The 20,352-nt window shown below is 35.4% G+C and overlaps 1 protein-coding gene and 1 long non-coding RNA gene across 4 annotated transcripts in view; both read right to left on the bottom strand.

The window, feature by feature from the left end:
- Nucleotides 1-20,352, bottom strand: part of CADM2 (cell adhesion molecule 2) — a 660,501-nt gene that overhangs the window by 496,654 nt on the left and 143,495 nt on the right. The gene's annotated exons all lie outside the window — the stretch shown is intronic.
- Nucleotides 1-20,352, bottom strand: part of LOC310900144 — a 226,596-nt gene that overhangs the window by 156,366 nt on the left and 49,878 nt on the right. The window contains exon 3 of the long non-coding RNA XR_014584856.1: nucleotides 15,844-15,977. This is a non-coding gene — a long non-coding RNA (uncharacterized lncRNA). The remainder of the gene's footprint in view (nucleotides 1-15,843; nucleotides 15,978-20,352) is intronic.

Raw genomic sequence — 20,352 nt, 5'->3', positions numbered from 1 at the left:
TTTCTCCTGCAGTTTGCTCACATTTGGGAGCAGCGACCCCTGATACAGCACAGCCCTCTTCTCTTTAACCTGGAGGAAAGGCTGGCCATGGCTTGCTCCCCTAGGTGCTATGGGTCAGCACCCTGCACTGCCATGCCACAAACACAAGCTACAGGCTGGAGACCACAGAAAATTTCCAGTCATCCCCCCGTAAATCAGTGACTGTGCAGTCTGTAGATAAGGTGAGTTTAATATTTAAAACTTGATTTCTTTCTAAAATATAGCCTAATTAATATATAATTAGGTTCTCAACTACCGCACAACAAAATTCACCACCGTGTGTTAGCTACATTAAAATATTCCACTCCTTCATATGGCACTGTTTTCCACTGTTTTCTTCCTTATAATATAGTAAGAACAACATTACATAACTTCATAACTGTTTTAGATCTTTAACACTTATTACATTTTTTTTTTGTCTGAGAATGCAATTCATGCAGCAATTTCATCCTATGAGCAATATTCTTAGATAAAATTACTCAGTCCCTTTCAAACAATGTGTGGTAAATTGCTAATTATAGTCAATTAAACCACACAATATGAAATGGGTTTCTGCTATGCAGTTCTTTCAACGGTAATAAATGACTAGTAAAAGCTATAAAACAACCAAACTAAACTTATAAAGACTTTTAAAAAATAACAACATACCTTGTGCATAATAGGTAAATCATAAAGACTCCCTAAAAACAAAACTATTCTCGCACCTGTTAACTGCAGTACAAGTCTTTACATTACAGCGACGATACAAGCAGTACCAATTTCAGCTAAACCAGTTATTCTAATATCTTTTCCATTCCCTTCCTGAGGGTTAATTTTATCTCATGTTAAAAAGAAACAAGACATAAGATTTGCACACCTATAAAACTCAAAAACACAACCCAGAACTACAATGTCCCCGCCTCTTTGCAGGGCAAAGAGAAAACAGATGGCATCTCTTCTAGCAATAAGCTGGGTAATCCGTATTCCCTTCAAGAGATGCTCGCCTTGTACTTCCAATGTTTCCTTTTCTCTGACAAGTTAGCTGCAATATCATCCCATTTTTAACACCAATTCTCCAGACAATTAACCACTGATGTTTTGGCATACTTCTTTTTGAATTAGATGCAAAATTAGATGGTTTAACAATATTTTGTGCAACTCTGAACTACATCACTGCTGGGAGTTTTGCAAAGAGCATCCGAGCAGTATATCTTATTTGTCTTAGCCTCACACAGTGAAGGGGAAGCGTTTAAGATTGAAGAAAGCGTTTGGAAGATTTTACCACTAGAAATGAAAATGGAAGAGAATGAGCTGATCAACTAAGATCAGTACTTAGGTGATGGAACAAGAAGGAGCAACAATACTGAATGAAACACATATCTATGTTGCTCAATTGCACCAAGTGCCTTTTCATTAATAACAGATCTTACTTCTGTAAGTACGTGTCAATAAATGTACACCATATACAGCCTTTTATAAAGAGCAACAAGTGCTTCAAACAAGCAGATCTCTCTAATCATCTTTTATTGTCTTACACACTTTTTATAAAATGTGCAACTAGTGAAATGGGAAAAATATTGCTTCCTTTCACTGGCTGGAACATGCAGCCTCTATTCCCTGCTTCTACTCCTGGCTGACTGAGCAAAATGGGGGCCAGAAAGTTTGTGAAAAGAAGCCAGGAAGTTGTGAACATACGAGAAAGTCTTGTACCTGAGGCTGCATGGAGACCTGCAGGCAGAAGTCTGCGGTGCTCCCCAGAGCAGGCTGCACTGCCACTGCCATCCAGGTTTTCCCAGGAACACCAGGGCATGAAAAAGCAGGAGGAGGAGAAGGAATGGTCCCATCCTGACCTGGAGTCATGCAGGACTTCTCTCAGGCCCACGCTGGAACCCATGGTCCAGCAAGTGTTTCTGGGTGCCTGCTCCTTGCTGCCTGGGGCTGAGCAGTGTGCATGCACTCACCCCTTCTCCCGGGGAGCTTCTGAAAGGATTAGATAGCTAATACTTTAAAACCTTTAAAAGATTAAAAAGTTGAAAAAGACTTGCAAAGTGACCTTATAAGTTTTAATTGTTTACAAACCCTATTTAATAGACTCAATTTGTTTATATTTACAAGTGTGACAAAGATGTACTTCACTCTATGCAAATTAAGATGCATATTGTATTTGTCCCCTCAAATACTGTAAATCTATAATACTATTGCACACATAAAGAATATTTAAACAGAACTTCATTTTCTGATCAAAATCTAATTTCAAGCCCAGTTTTTTATTTGGTTATGTCAGTACTATAGTAGAATAAGTGTTTCCATAGACCAAGTAGTCCTACAGTTTGGAAGTAAATGGGGAAAAAATGTAATTTTCATTTATTTAATCACAAACAAAAAAAACAACTGGTTTTATGTGTTTATGAAGTGTTATGTTAATCATCAACAGAAAGCAAAAATCTATTAAATAAATGCTTCAAAAAAGCACTCAAATATAGACTTCAATGTGCTGACTAAAGCTAATACAAACGCTACGCAAATAAAACAACTGAACGTTTGTTATTGATAGAAAGCACTCAGACCCACGTTTCACTCGCATACTAAACAGATTACTGCAACGGCAACCAGCAAAAACTCGCCACTGGTTTTGATTTGATTTTCAAATTTTTGTAGAATATGAGAAATTTCTATTACTTTTCGAAGAGGAGCAGCTTATAAATGAGTTATCACAAAGGCTTTTTTTCCCCTGTATTTTCTTCTGTAAGTTCTGTTGGCTATTTTGCAGAGCTGAATGTGTAAAAAAGTCCTTATGATTACATCCCTACACCCCAAAATGTCATGATGGATGCTTCTTGTATAGATCCTATCAGAGGTGATAGACTTTCAGCGCCTCCTCATTTAAGCATCAGAGCCACATTAGGAGATGCTTTCTTTCGAGGCTGCATTTCATACATAACAGTGCTACATAAACTTCTTTAAGATAAAATAATGGTTACTGTTCAGCCAGATCAGTTTTCCAATATAATTCACCTTTGGTTTCACAAACAATTAATGCAGAAAATGTTGCCCAGGCTATAACTGCCTTTTCAAAAATGCTTACTGAACTCACAGCTTTAAAATCAATGGTAATGCTTTTCTAACAACATGAGCTGCTTGGCTACGTCCAGAAGTAGTAGTGTTGGCCAATAGGAGAATAAACAGCTGGCCAAAGAAGATCCACTCTCCACATTTTACACATTTGCACAACAAATCTCAGCAATCTTCACCTGATAAAGCTGGCAAACCACACGGAAGCACTACTAGAGAACTGATGCTTTCATTCACGGACTCATGCTGTAGGAACTCTGTTTAAATTTCAGCTGGACAGAAAGATTCTTTCAAACAGACAGCAAAAATTAGTAGTGTCTAAAATAATGACGTGACAGATTCCTAACATAAAGGGCCAATTTATAGTAGTTGATAAAAAAAAAGGTTACAAATTAGGAGGAGAGGGTGGTCAAGCATTGCAACGGGCTGCCCAGGGAAGTGAGGGAGTCCCCATCCGTGAAGATATTCAGGAAGCATGTTGATGTCACACTAGGAACATGGTTTAGAGATTGGACTCAGTAGGCCAGGTTGATGGTCAGTCTTGATGATCTTAAAGGTCTTTTCCAACCTAAATGATTCTGAGATCCAGTATCCTCAGACTAAATGATGCTTTTGTGTAGTTTTGTGAAAGAAGATAGGCAGTCTGGAAAACACCCTTTAAAAATCCTAAAAGAACAGTGAGAAGTTCCACTTTCATCAAGCAAATCATCTTGTCACCACTTACGTGTAAGCAAGTACAGCAAAATACATCCAGAGGACAGAAGATTAATTTTGTCACCCTGTCAGTAGCAAAAGAGATTGTATTTTTTGTGTGCGTTTCTCTCTCCCTCTATATGTACAAAAAGAACAAAATACCACAATTTCAGTCAATCATATTAGTCATATGATAGAACTGTCTTTAGAACTGCCTGTTTAAAAAAAAAAATTTTTTTTTTTTAAGGAAAGATGGAGAAAACCATACACCTAGATGAAAACTTCATGATTTGCATTTAGCCTTATACTCTAACTGTAACCCAACCTTCTTAAAAAGGAAGGCATCCTAAAGTTAGTGAATGTTTTTGGTTCTACTTTTCAAACAAACAGCTGGCATTAACATCTGGCTATTCCAGATGGGGAAAAAAACCATAAAATTTTATTAAAAAAATTGTCTCAAACAAAATAAAATTTTAGTTAAACTGTGAATGCAGTCAGAATCATTTATGCTCTTATATCACACTTGAACCCCAAAAACATTAGGCTAGTTTTCCAAAGTGTGAATACAAATTTCAGATGAAGTAAATGGGAAGAAAGTTGCTTCTTTAGACTAACACAGTTCAGGTGGAGGGAAATACTGGTTTAAGAACAATTCGACAGACTTGCATTTTTGTACACAGCATACTGAGTTTTGAAAAAGCAGTTCATTAGCTTTTGTGAAGTGATCAGAATACAGTTCTAAGAAAAACAATCTCTTCAGAATTTAGCAGTAAATATATCATATAACCACGACTCAGTCAGCATTTGTTATTCTGATATAGAAAGTGTTTAGATTTCATTCACAGAAATATTGAATTTTTGAGATCTGAAGATGTTTATTTGCTGCTGTATGTGCACTAAATTAGTTCAATTCCCAGAGGTACTCAATACCACTGTATTTTTCATTATTTATTAGTGATTTGAATCTTTTATTTAAGATTCTGGCAGATATTTGCTGTTGGTACTTTAGGAATGATAATTCAGTAACGTGCCCCTATTCCCTATTAGCTTTAATGATCATATTTCATAGCTGTGACATCTGAGCGATACGGAGTTTAGAACATCATGTCAGAGACAAAGAAATAAGGAAGAAATCCCTTCATCAGCCCAGCTGTGTGTTTGGGACAGTTCACCACGGCAGCGCTCCCCAGGTGCCTGCTCTAACCAGGCCTGAAAGCCAGGCAGACTGCAAGCTCCCTGGCTGTTCCACTCATTTCCCAGTGCCTCTGCAACCCTCTGACATGGCTTACCCACGGTGCCTTTGCTGGTGACAAGTACTCTGACACCATGACTTTTTCTACAGAACTGCTTCCAAGTTTCTTCAAGCGTATTATCCATTTTCCAAGTTCTTCTCACAAGATCTAATTGGGCTGAGTTTTCTTGAAGCTGAATCTCACTGTGGTCCTTTTGCCCATCTTTCTAATTTCCTTGTAGGCCTTGTATCAGTTTTCTGAATTTTCAAACATTTCTATCCCCACACAATTCAGTATCACATGCTAATTTTACTAGCATGTTGTTAATGTTCTCTCCCAGATCATTAATTAAGACGTTAAAAATGACTGGTTCTAGCAGCAATCCCAGTGGTACCCTCAAGACGCCCTTTGTTTGTAGTCTTTCAGCCAGTTTTTAATCCACATTACCATGCTCTTATCCTAGCCAATTTGAATTAATTTTACAAGTAAGACTTAGCAAGGCAATGGCAAATCTTTCACAAAAAGCCGAAATTACTACATCAACTCCTTCCCTTCCCCCAAGTTTTGAAGTTTTTTTTTTGAATCTATTAAAACAGTAACTTTTATCTGCCAAACTCATAGACAACTATATCCCGCATATTTGTTGTTTCGTATACTTTAGATACGGTATAAAAATTTTATACTACATTTGTTTTCCTCTGCTTTCTTCTCACTGTTTTAAATTTCCTTCATAGCTTGTAGTATTTCAAAAGAAGTAGACAATGTTGCAGTACAGACAGCCTCTCTAGGCACTGATTTGGAGACCAACAAATGGTAAAGAATATAAAAACCATATGCCCTATGCAGAAAATAAAACCATGTTTACCTTTAAACGAATCTGTTATGTGTCCACTGGTATGATTTAAGTGTATGTTTTAAATTGTAGAATTACTGTAGTTTATTTTTTGAAAATGTGCTCAAGACCAAATCAATCTATTTCCAATGTAAATAACATTACAATGTCATTCAGTCTTTACCACAGAAATCCTAAAGATGAATACCAAAAGCTATAATATATTACAATGTTGAGTAAATAGTAAATAAGAAAATATTTCTTATTTATAAGAAATTCTTATAAGAATTCTTATAAGAAAAATATAAGTAAATAAGAAAATGTGCAAACATTTTCCAATTATTCCATTTCTTGCTTTTTATCAATATTTAGTTTACAGAATTTAAACTTATTTATTGCCTAGTTATGTTTTCTCTCAGTTTTCTTTATTAAAGAGTCCTATGTAAAATGGATTTCAGTATCTTAGGCAACTAACTTCTCATATTTAGTCACAGGCTGGGGAGGGGGGCAGAACAGGACATGGCATGACAGGGAGGAGAGTGTTGAGCCAGAGCTGTAACATGATTACTTCACCTTTTTGTCATTTTTATAACATATTGATCTTTGTGTACAAAAAAACAGTGATGATACCACAGTCTCAGAGTTTCTCTATTTCTTCAAGAATATATAGCATATAAGAATAGCTACAAGAATCAGTATAAAACACCATTTTATAAAGTCTAAATAGTTTTAATAACAGTCACCCTAGAGTGGAGAAGAAAAGTTATTTTGTAAAATCCTTACGGGACAGAATACATTTGATGAAGAAATATAAGGAAGCTATAGAAAAATGGAAGCTAATGCTGAACACATTCAAGCTAGAATCAATCACTTATCAGTGGCAAGAGGAACAGCTGTATTTGATCAGAGTAAAAGGAATTACGCTCAAATTTCCAGGATAGGAACTGGTAGAGCACCACAAGCTGTCTCTACTATGCTAAATACAGTTGCTAAAGGATGATTCCCTGGCCAGAATTCCTAAGGAATAGAGTAGCTGAGCCTGTGTCGCCAAGTCCACAGTGCAGATTAGCAGTGCCCTCACTGCGCAGCACTTGGGTTCTCACACTGCCAGGAAATGAGGATTTTATGTTTTAGCAAGTTTTTCTGACTCTACTTCCTCTCCACCCAGCCCATACAATGGTAAACATTTAAAGTTTAATGGTTCCTCACAGGTATTACCAGCAGAAAGTTTAGTTGCATTGGTGTTGGTGCCAGCCAGTTGATTAATTCCAAAATAAAGTTTGGAAATGAGCTAACATTCCTGGAAAATCAGGGACCCAGAGCCTGGTCATGAACTGGGTAACTAGCTTATTTGAGTTCAGAAAATATTATATTATAAAGACATATCACACCATCTGTGAAACTGCACAGAAGGATACACAAGAGATAAATGTATTCCTCATAGGTTAATCAAAGATAGAGGTGCCAGATGATTATCAAACCCTCATGTTTAAAACCTATTGGATAATGCTGGTGAAGTGGATGAAGATAAAATATTTAAATTACTGCAAAAATGCACACTTCAAATACATTTACTTCTTTTTTTTATTATTCTTTTAATTAGTAAATTTACTTGATGCTTCTACACCAACTATCAGTCTTATCCATTTGCATTTGCAATGCAAATGCATATCCATTTTGCAGGGCAGCCTGCTCTAAGGAACCTGCTTTGGCAGGGGGGTTGGACCCGATGATCTTTCGAGGTCCCTTCCAACCCCTACAATTCTGTGATTCTGTGATTTGTATATGCTTTTCCCTTATTATTCCTACTGAGAATATTTTTATGTCGATGCTATTTGGAAGACTCTTTTCTTCCTTCACTGCTCCTTCTACTCACTCTTCCTCCCACAGTACTGTCTGATACTCTTCTCTAGGCCTAAATTGCTGGACAGTGCCAAGTGCTATTCCGTCCTCATGATCTCGCATAAAATACAGGTAGTTTAAATGGACAGACAAAATCAGCAACGAATAGATAAAAATCATCAGCAGCATGATGCCAGGAGAATTCACAGTTCTCCTGGTCTTGTTCTTTGCAGATCTGCTGGGCCTGATCCCTGTGCTACACCTGAAAGAAGGCGCCTGTGTTGGCTGAGAGGTGAGAACAGGATATTCTGGATCTTGGAGATTCTTGTTCTCCATGACTACAGCCACATGCATCTTTCCCACTCTCCGAAATTGAGGAAACAAGTAGCCAAACTTTAATGTTGTTGTTGTTCTCTAGCATTACGTTCCGGGGAATCAAACTCATATGCAACACTGTGCTTTCCACTAAGAAAACCAAGTAGTTCAAAGCCCCTGCTTTCAAAATTTCCTTTCATTCCTTCTCTCTCAGGTTATTCTTCATCAAAAGTATATTATCATATGTTCTTAAAAACATATATTACATGATAGAATGAAATATCTGTAGCTCACACTCAATAAGCATTTTTACTTAGGTCTCATATTCAAATTTCCGGGATTTTTGTCAAGCAACTTATGTAGGTACAAGCTCCTTAAAGTGTCCTTTGGGGACATCTGTCTTCCCAATTTCATCATTTCAAGTGAATATAATACTAGTGTCCCCAGGTAAAAGTCATGATGCAATTCTATCAGACGGTTGCTGTACTTTGAGCAGCGTGGGTGTGAGAGCTAATTTTGTCCTTAGATTCAGAGGCTTCATTAACAGTCTTAACACATTCACTGCAGCTTTCTAAATCCTTTCAGGCTTTAACACTTAAGCTACTGTGAAAAAAATAATAATACAAGTTCATATACAGAAAATACTATTTCTATAGCCCAAATAAAGCAGGTCTTTTAGATAATGTTAAATGCCACATTACAGCAATGTCATACTAGTGAAATGAAATTTATGATAAATTAATTATAGCTAGTAAAGGCTGTAAAACACTATTTTAGCTGTTATAAAATATGTGAAACTCTGAATTGACACGTATAAAGAGTGGAAATTAGGTTTCAATTATATAGAGGCATATGAAGTTCACCATAAGCACTTTGCTGTTATGTTATGAATAATATTCAAAGAATCTCATAACATGATAAAATACTGATCATATCAATCAGTAATTAAAATATGTGAAAAAACAGTTTGCCTTCCTTCAAAGACAGACATCTATTTCCAGCTTTTAAATGCTTCACATAGTAAATTTTAGTTACTTTCTAAAAAATTCTGAAACCCTCATTAATATTTTTCCTCTACACGTCACTTACAGGAAGAGAGAAAAAGGTAAGTTAGTCTGTCACATGGGTCCTGCAAAGCTTCTGTAAATAAGAATGTTTTCAACATGTTCTGATATATATTGTATAGGAAAACCTCTTCGTTTGTTGTATTTTTTCTTTAAAGTTGTCCGTAGCAAAAATTATAATACAGATGATCAAACTCCTACCTGTTGCTGTTTGTAAGCCATGTGAATTAAAATTAAAAATCATCTAAATAATCTCAATTATTCAGAATCCAGCTACATTTCAAATAAATGTGAGTAGTCACAGCTATCCTCATAACTTCTGAGGGAAGCCTTACTCTTATCTGGATATTACTTGCCGATTCATCTCTACTCATTTTTTAATGCTCAATAAGCCTAATTCAATGTCCACCTCTTTTTGATTTTGAGCTGTGATTGAAATAATGGAAGAAATTTTAAATTACGGGTTAACTTAATTCCAGGTAGAACTGCTCCACGATGTTACCTCCAACACCTGCAAAATACTTTGCACACTACTTTCCCTTCAGAGGTAGTGAGGACTGGTTGGAAGAATAAATTTTGCATTCCACAAACAAGCATTATCTGGCATCTCCCAAATGGTGACTCCTGATGCTTTCAGACTGATACGGGAGGCCTTTCCTAGAACAAAGGGATCCAGACTGACTGAAGAACTGAGGTCATCAACTAGACTACTTTACGCATGAAAAACTATAGTAATTTTTATTACATATTTAAAAATTTCTAGGTCTTACATGACTTGTTGGATGCTGCAGCATCCAGAAACAATTCATCAGGAAACTTAATTTGTTTCAGAATCTAAACGTCCTCACAGGAAAGTCACAACGACCTTGATCCCTAATTTGCCAATAGAGATCAGTCAGAAAGAACAAATTTGTCCTCTTGTGCGAACTACAAATACCCCGAAACAATATTTAGAAAATAGAGGAAAAAATAAAGCAAAACAATTAGCATGTTTAGATTATTTTGTTAAATAAGCAGAAATATGCTGACACCGGGAAGGGAGGCAACAGAAACAGATTAATTTCTCATGACCTTTAAAACCAAATTTGTCTGGAGTGAAATCTGCACTGGAGAAAAGAAAATGTTTAATGATCCTACTAACCTTAAGGATTTCTGAATTATTACATTTTCATTATCTGTTGTCCTCTAAGTTGAAGGAAGATCCTTGCTGATCTCTGTCCTGCAAGGCTGGAGAAATGCTTCCCTAGTCCCTGTGAAGCCAGTATCTATCTGTTGTACGTGACCTGACAGTTCTGGGAATGTAACTGTAGATCAAGGGTAGCATATTTATTTCACTGACGGCAGATTTTAACTCAGGAAACAGGTTCTCATGTTCTCTCAATCAGCTTCAGCTAAAATGGTCTAAATGCCTTTTTTTTTTTTTTTTTTTTTTAAATCTGCATCTCGAGTTTGCTTTTATCTTATCTTCTTCTCTTCCTCATTAGAGTACTGATACCAAAAGGGGTAGGTTAAGGCCTGAGTTTGCTTTGGATGAAAGTTGTCAATTGCATATAACATGAACTTCATTTGTGAAACTAACCTTTGCTTAAACAGATGTTTTAAATGTATGTGATACAGAACATATTGCTTGAATGGATATTATAAACATTTCCCCATGTTCACTGAAATTAAATATTTTGCCAAAACGACAATAAAAAATTTAAAAGTTTACTAATTTTTGAGAAAAAGTTCTATAAAAACGCGTTTCCATTCTGGGATGGGTTACTGTCTTCTAGCCAGGGCAAACATGGATATGGCTATAATAATGCTTTTTGAGGTTATATTATCACTAATATTTATGGAAAAGAAAAAAATAACAAACATGTATCCAGCAGATACTTCTGCTGGAAAAAGCAGCTTGTCAGAAATGCAATCCTCTGCACTTTATTACTGAATGACAATATTTTAGGGGTATTTTTTGAGTTTTAAAAGAAGTTTCTAATGCTTCTTCCTATGACACATTCTACAACCATTTAAATTTTTTCTCCTACTCAGCTTTTCTCTGAAAAAGAGAAGGTTAACATAACAGTAAGAGGAAAAGCAAGGCACAACTAGTTTACTTTGAGAGGCTTTTCTTGCTCTAAAACACTTTGTGAACAAAAGAATCATCTCAAGGCTATGAGCTATACTGTTCTTAGGTAGGTCCTCCTTATACAAGGAGCTCAGTAAAACATGAGCAGTGAATGGCCAAGTGACAGGTTTGCAACACAAGCTTCTGATTCTCCAGCAAAGCTCTGAAAGATAGTGGCCTCTCTTTAGATCCAATACAGTTGTGAGTAAACTAATGTGATTTACTCCAGCTTGCAGTGAAAGAGCAGGGAAAAAGTATATTCACAATATAGGCTTAAGCCTTGCTGTATGGTATCAAAAGATTTCAGTTACTGAAAAGACATTCATTTGAAGTCACAATGTGTTTGAAAGCACATATGCTAGGTAAGTGGATTCAGGTGTATTTTTCTCCATAAAGAAGAGCTTTAGAAAGACCTGGTGGATCAAGGTGTCAGAGTACACTAATGCAGAACTCCACAGATGTTTCTATGAATTTGATTTACAGCCTTTGTGACCTCTGTCACTGGGAAACTGCAAGTCTAACTCAGCAATAATGTCAGAACCTTAATGTGTAGGTACATGAACAATTAGCTGGACTCACACTGATTTATCAAAACCCAGCATGATAAGAGACTGGTATAAGGCAACCCTTAAGTTTAAATAAAAGGGATGAAATGAAAGACAAAAGCAAAGATGAGTCAGATGTGTCAGGGGAAAATGAGTTTTTGGGGAGTTATCAAACTTTTGGGGAATAATCGCAGGACTAAGGAGTGAGGAGTGTTAACTGTTGAGAAAGGGACACATCAATATGTATTTTGAAAACACCTGCAGAGCGAAAGACATAAATAAATTTTAGGAAGTAATTGATATTACCTGGTATACTAGAGATGGGGAAGGAGAATTTAAGAGAGGAAGAAATGACACAAAAGATCACAATATTTGATTAAATATTAAAATATTACAATTTCATATTATTAATGTATTATATACTTAATTATCTGAAGAAAACTCATTATTTAGTGGGACAGTCCCTGTGTGAGACTGGTTCAGATTTCAGATCTCAATTTTAAGAATATTGCCTCTGGTTGCCAATAGGCTTGACAGGAAAAGCCTGCTGTCCCTTACGAACTGCAGAGGAAATGCATGTTTGATTCCATAAAACACATACTGACTTGGCATCAATAAAGGTGGGTCCATGTGGTCATTTGGTGGCTTGGCACGGACTTCATCCACCTGCCAGCTGGTGTGAGACTTCCCAGTCTTCTTGATGTGGACATCCCTTATAAGCAGCTTCAATCAAGTTGGACAACTTTCTACCATTTCCCTTCCTCTTCTGGCAGAAGATAAAGAATGTTTGTCAGCTCTTCTCAGAAGTGCTGATTCTTTGCCAAAAGTTTAGCAATACTGAGGGCAAAAGCAATATTGCTTTCTGTTAGTTTCTATGAAAGCTGTTTTCACTTTAAAGCCTTGTAGCATAGGGGCAATGAGAATGGTTGCATTCCCATAGAACTCTCCACATTAAAAGTGCAAAACTCTGAAATGAGAAGTGCTATGTAATCATAAAATATTATGGAATGAAATTCCACTTCAGTGGAGCATTCTAAATGAAGACAGATGTTTTATTAGGTCATCTTTCAGAAAACTTACTTAGCTCCATCAGCGTTTGCAGTAACTAGTGTCAAGCACTTCTGTGACTTAAAATGAGCCAACATATGTGGTAACTAAACAGAACAATCAGTGAAGATTTATCTTCTAGGGATGTTGGCACATCAGGATAACAAGAAAAGAATAGCAATGTCTTACAAAGGAATCATGATATTCAGGAAGTCAGATCTAACTAAAGCGACAAAAAGTTAAAATATTGAAAATACTGAAAACCAATATAGCTTAGATTTTTGAAGAGATGATAAATCTATACTTACTGTAAATAAAAATGACATGCAAACTAACATCTAAGGAACATCTTTCAAGAGTAAATAAAGGTTTGGAAGAAAAGTGAAAGCAAGCAAATAATAAGGATATGAGGTAGATAAAAGTTTATCCATAAACCAGGAAAAGAGAAGCTCAAAATCATTATGTTACCTAATATTGAAAAACAGGTCTGAAACATCTGCATGAAATGAAAAGTGTGGCCTGACTGCTAGAACAACACACAGCTCCATTTTAAAGGTGAAAGGATGCAGGCCTAGCTACATAGTCAAGAAAAACATAAGTCCTCTTCATTAGATCCAAAGCTGGTAGAAGCACATCCTATTGTATGTATCAGGATACATGGCAAAGAGTGGCACTCAGCAACAGCAAGTTAAAATGTCATTCCTGCATTAGTTCTGATGCAACACAACAGACCATCCCTACCCTTGACATCAAGTCTGTGACCCCCAAACCAACAAACACCCCAAATAAACTATGTCAAAGTATAGATGAACTATATTCAAGCAGTTGGATAAAATTAACCATTTTGGTGCAACTAGACTAATAGTTATTTAGAGGAGGATGAACAGATGAAAAAAACAAAACTGAATCTGACAAGAGAATGAAAATAAACTTCAAATAATATCAAGAGGAATTACTATAATTAGGTACCTGAAAATTGTGTTTTCTATTACGGTTAAAATTTCAGAAATAAGAAGAGGCAATTCGATTTGATCAGTACAAATCCATAACTGCACAAAAATGATGAGGAAAAATAGTATTTAAAAAATAAATTAAAGATGACAAGAAATTTGAAAAGTCAAGTTTTCCCCCAAACACTAAACAGCTCCTGTTAGTGAAATTATTCCAAAACTCCAGTCACATTAATTACAAACACAACAGTTATCATCTGACATGTGATTCTCATGATACTTATTTTTTAACCCTTGTGACTGTATTAGTGCATGACAGTGACCCTTTTACATTCCCAAACTAACATAAATTAGCCTTTAAATTGGTATTTGCACTCTATCTACTTATCAAAAAACTAAAAATAAATAAAAAAATAAATCAATGATAAGACAAGTTTGGTTTCTCTGAGAAAAAGAGCAGTATTAACATTCAATAATCTGAATAATCTGAAGACTATATTACAATATACCGAACGAATGGATAACTTAATTCTGTATATTACCAATCCAAAGGAACAAAAAGGCAGGGACAGTAGCACCACAATGGAATTTTCTGAGGGGGCCTAGTGAAACTTTCAGCCCTATTCCAACAGGTTACTGCAGCACAAACTCTTGCCTCAAGTGGCATCAGGACAGTTCACAGTTTGCCCACCCCACTCGGGTTGGTATCCTCCCAGCTACCCTTCAGAGTGCTGAATGGTCAAATAAAACGAAATCTTGTTTGTGGTAAGGACCAAGTACAAATGACTTGAAAGTGAACTATGAAAATGTCATAGTGAAGCTGGTAGCACAGTATATTATGGTTATCTGTAAATAATACCAAGTATTGTGCAGTTCTTGTTGTGAGAAATAAAAACAACACTTGAAATGTTTAGTATTTTAGTGAGAAATCCAATGAGCTAGTCATGCTCTAGAACAAAGTACTCAGAATCTATATTGGGATGTGGGCAAATAATAGCAGTGTTTCACTAATCAAACCACTGTAGTCATAAAATTAATCATTTGAAACTACAGGAAACAAGGCTGAAAATTGGGAAAGATGAAGGCAGATGCAATGAACTTGGTTCCAGGAGACAAGTCTCAAAAAAATAACACAAGAAAGAAATGGACAGCAACACAAAAGGAAAAATGTATCATCTCAGATTCTGGAAGTTCTACCTGCTGTAATTCTGACGTTGTGATCGGGCATTCACCATTGTTGTGTATTATGAACACTACTCCTATCACAAACTATCCCTCAATAGAAAGGTCTTAACTCTGAGACCACTATTTGACACTTAAAAACAGTGTTTTGTCAAGCCTCTGATAACAGAAATTCAAGTTGTATGTTTCTAAGGGTTTCCTTTAAGGATAGTTCTAGTAGTGGTTAAAAAAGAACTCCTTAAAGATCTTTTATAAAGAAAAGTGAATAATTTAAATGAGTGAATGACTGAACAGGTACGGTTTACACCTTAGCTTCAGTCTGAATTGTCTTGGTATCGTGACTTGACCTTATTATAATTAAAAATAAAATAAAAATCTGTAACTACTCAGCCACTGCAAAGGAGACCTGTCAGCCACAGTTTTCAGGCAAGCCTCACAATCAAGCTAACATTTATTACATCATGTTAAGGAAGCTCCATGAATGTCTTTTGTGCCTCCGCCCCCAGTCCCCATCATGATAACTAAATTAAAGTCCTCTACAGAATGGGCCAATTGTGAATAATAGAGATCTTTCTGCAGGCTACAAACTCTTAAGAAGCCATTTTCAGATCTTTCAGATGCACTAAAACAAAAGAACTCAACTTTAAAGTCTTTCTACGAAAATCAATAATTGCTAGACACGCAAGATCAATGTAGGAGCATTAAGTGTGTAAAAGACACTAACAAACAGTACATATAAATAGTCATCTTCAAAGCTGCTGAAGCAGCTATTGCACAAGGAGCACAATGAACGTACTACCTAGCAGTGTAACTTTACTGCAGTAACTTTTTGATGCTACTGTCTTTTTACATTAATCCCTACAGTAAACCTACTAAAAACACATTAATTGCAGTAGCATTATTAGTTATATATAAGGATATTCTTATCAATGTAGTCTCACCTGGGAATGTAAGTGTATAGAATGCAGACAAATAGTCCTTCCATGGAGAAGCACACAAACTGGAGCACCCCCCTCTGGTTTTAGGTGACATACACGTTTTCACACAGGTTTGTCCAAACTTTGTATCTCCATACCTCAATGACACAATTAAAAATCAATTATCAGGCTCTCTGGTGCCATAAACTTGAAAAAATTAATCTCTCTCAGCTTGAATTGCTGCCACAATGTACTTAGAGTATGTTATCTAATAAGGGACAACAGAAGTTCTGCCAATTACACAAAATTGTTTTGACTTCTTAAGTGTCATCAGATTTTTACTGGGAACATTAATGACCCTGAATTTCAGTATCTGAGATTCAGAAAGTTTGAATGTGTTCTACATCTAGAACACCTGGATATACAACTGTAGCTCTTTACTAAGACCAAGTTGTTTAAAAAGTAAAAATCATTCTGTAAACTGCGTGAACTTGGTATATAGGATATTTAACTTCTAATCATCAGCATTTTTATCACCCATAATGTATCACTAGCTTTTTACCACTGTAAGGATGGTTTTTGCTTGTAGGTAGCATCTCTCAAAATATGGTCTTTTCAAATTTTGAACATCCTCTTTGTGTTCCTGTTAAGCCATTTTGCAATAGCACTATTTCTGAACAAAGCACTCTTCTCATTGGGTAACTGACATTGCTGAGGGTTAGATGACCTTGGTGGTGCTGCAACATTTGTAATTCTCCAGCACAATCAATTATCTCATGATAATGCTTTTTGTCAGAGAAAACTGTAATGCAATGAGAACTTGATTTTTTTTTCTGTGAAAGAAAAGATCTACTTTGACTGGGACACAGAAACATTCATACATGGGTCACTGACTGACAAAGGAATTGTAAATTACTCAGCAATAAAAATAATAGTAGACATTTATATAGCACTGTACCTCACACATAACGACCTCTAGTTTCATTATAAGACACATTATTTGTCAAAAAATTTCAGTGACCACCAAATCTTCCAACATACTTCATTTTAAAATGGTGCACAAAGAAAATCAGAAATTTCAATTCATACACCAGTTAAGAGGTAGCCTAGCATAATACAACAGCAATTCTAATCATTTTGTATAAATAAAAAGGAAAGATAATGAGAAAAAAATAAACTGAAAGTTTGAAACAAAAAATATATGTTGCAGGTTTCACAAATTATTAGCAGAGAGGAAAAAGTTCCACATAACATTACTATAATAATATTATATATACACATATATTTTATATATTATATATATATATATATATATATAATCTCATGGTTTCAAGCTTTTTCTCTTAGTCACAAATGCAATCACAACTATGAAGCAGCAAACAACCAGCAACAAAAAAAATCACAGCAATGAAAGAACAGTCCTGCCCAGAATTTGGGCTCTCCTGACAAATGTATCACAGAATGTAACTATAAATCCTATACGCCTAAAGAAGGCTGCAGCTACTACTGTTAAAGTATTATTCTTTTATGATTTAAGATATCTTATTTCATATAATTTGGAAAAAAAAAAAATCTAGAAGTAAAAGTGAGCTCTTATATGGACTAGATGAAGCTTTCCTGCAAGTGTAAGCTATTTGCTCTGCTTTCACCGATAGGATTGGCTACAGGATTGAGTTCTCTAAGAATTTTGGCAACCATCTGACCACCGAAAAGTTTAGAATCATAGAATAATTTAAGTTGAAAGGGATCTTCAGAAATCTCCTTGTCCATGCCCATCTTCACAGTAGGGGTCACTGAAGTAGGAGTGCTGCATTTTGAAACAAACCAAAGTGTAATGCTTCTACGAACAGACAACTGTAAGCATCAGAGCATCAGCCACTGACATTAAAAACAGAAATGCAAGAAGAAATATTTCACCACAAGCTATCATATGAAAATAATATTTAACCTAAAAAATATTCAGAGCAATAAAACATACCATCTCACATGAAGCCAATCAAAACTAGAGACATCCCAGTAAACATGTCATAATAAACTTTACCGAAAGAGGGAGATAAATCAAAAAATGACTGATGACTGTACTAGTGATTAAGCTAGAATTGAAGGCAAAAATGATTCATCTATACAACCTCAGATTTCTTCACAATAGCATTCAAGGTTTAATGACACACTGCTTTTTAAAAATCCATTTCCAATTTGCATTTGTTTTCACTGAAGTGCTCAAAACCCACAAAATATCTGAACAATAATATACTTATTAAGTGCATGGTTACCGTTCATCTCTGCATCAAAACACACTGAAATTAGGCATAAAAATTCATCAATATCAGGATCAAGATTTAAGACACTGTAGCATCATATTTCTAACCCTATTTCAAGGAGTAAATGCTAAATTACTCACCCAGCGACACCTTATTCTTACAGGAAAGTAAAGTGCCTAATTTCATATGTGAAAGCTTTAAATCAAAGATATTTGGACACACGGTTTGAAGTTTAGGATTTAGACTAGCATTTGAAACAAGAGAGCATTTTGTCTTTCCAAAAAAAAAAAAAAAAAGGAAAAAAGAAAAAATGTATGCACAACCCTAAGTCTGCTTTGAAGTCTTATCATCCAGAAATCCAGAAAACACTATATGACTAATAATTAAATATTGATTTGTGTAATATGAACTATTATCTTCAATTTAACAAGAAAGAAGATGCATTTTTCAGACCGTTGAGTGCTGCTAACAGTTAAAAAAGAGAGTAACAACTGAGAATAATAATCACTAACAAAGTACATATCCTCAGGATATTTCCCGTTTAACTGGCACTGCTTTTAGATAGTTAGTTCCTGAACCTTTAACATTTCTCATATCACTGAAGATGATCACATAAGATGTCAAGAGTATAAACGCACAAATTACATAAGGAATAGGGATCACCTGTTCTGAAGACATATACTTAAATTTGAGGTTAAAAAATTACTTCCTTCTATAGTCTGCCAACTATATAGCAATAGAAAAAAGTAAATATGTGTGTGCATGTATGTACACACCGACACGAGTTACATTATGCACATGCAAAATATACCTTTATAAACAGCATGAATAGCAAATGATTCACAATATTTTTAAGACGTTTCATGTATTTTTTCATTCTTTCTTCAAACAGATTTCAAAAATTATATAAAGAAACATAATAAACCCCTGTAGCTTACATCTATTTTCTTGGTTTAAATCAATTTGAAATCTTTCAAACTGTAATAAAAAAAGATGAGTGGTTGTCATAAAAGTTCTCACAAGAGATTTCAATATAAGTAAAAGTCAATCATGTAGGTTTATCAAATTAAAAGAAAAACCTTGGACAAGAAGTCAATGAATTCCAGAAGCCTGGCTTTTCTCCTAAGAATGCTGCCCAACAGTACAGACACGATACATCTCCTGAAGACCAATATAATTGCAGGAAGTCAGTAAAGGACAGAGAGATTCCCTTGCATCTCTCCAACTCTAAGCCATTTAGAGCTCTGTAATCAAATTATTCATGTAAAACAAAAACAAGTAGCAGCCAATTCCTAAAATATAGCATCAGTAAAGTAGATGACAACTAAAACTCCGAGATACTTTAAAATAGCACTGGGCTGTTCAGCAGTTCTATTTCTGCTCTTCCATAACCTTCCTCCTCATTCTCTCCAGAGAACATGAAGCAGTGGGTAACTGTGGGAACCTCCAGAACTTCAACTGACACAGCAAAATAGGTTTATTCACACCTGCAACTGCTTAATTTCTACCATAACATGGGAGACAGATTTAAGAAATTATTCCAGTTGCTTGATTAAATGTGATGTTGGGAAATAAAAACATCTGAGTTAAAAAAGTTCTTAATCTGGGCCTTAGTTCCTACTTTTTCCACAATAATCACTTCTCTCCAGAATCATGAATACAAAGATGAATAAAGGAAAATAAAATGTCCTCCAATGCCACAGCTGAGACAGAAACCTCTTGACATTAAAAATTTACATGACTAAATCCATTTTCCCTCACTATAAAATTTAACACAAAAGAACATTTAATTAAATGGTTGACTTTGTCATATATACAGAGTAGAATACACTCTGTTTAAAGACTTGTAATTCAGGAAAATAACAACAAGGTTCCTTGAACTCTCAAAACATACACAATTCCTAATACTATCTGAGGCTAGCTTCTTAGCTACAAATACTGCAAAAGCCTCTTCCTTTGTTTGCCATAAGCACTTGTTGTCACCTTGTAGACTCTCTCTCTTCTTTCTTCCCCACTTTCTGCATTGATCAAGGTTTGGATGCTTATTTTTTGTTCCTTGGCATTATAAAGTTTATTTTAAAGTACTTGATTTCCAGCCTCCCAAACCGTGACAAACTGTTAATTTCCCTATAATTTATAACAAAGTAAATACTCTGTGTAGAAATGATTCCACAAAAACTTGCACTAGACATTACCAGTGTATTATTAGCCTATTGGCCTATTTTAGGAGCTTTCACACATATGTATGTCCCCAACTGCTAGAGCACCTCAC

This window comes from Anser anser (assembly GCF_964211835.1).
Source record: "Anser anser genome assembly, chromosome: 1".
NCBI classification, from domain to species: Eukaryota; Metazoa; Chordata; class Aves; order Anseriformes; family Anatidae; genus Anser; species Anser anser.
This window is presented reverse-complemented; position numbering and strand designations above follow the sequence as displayed.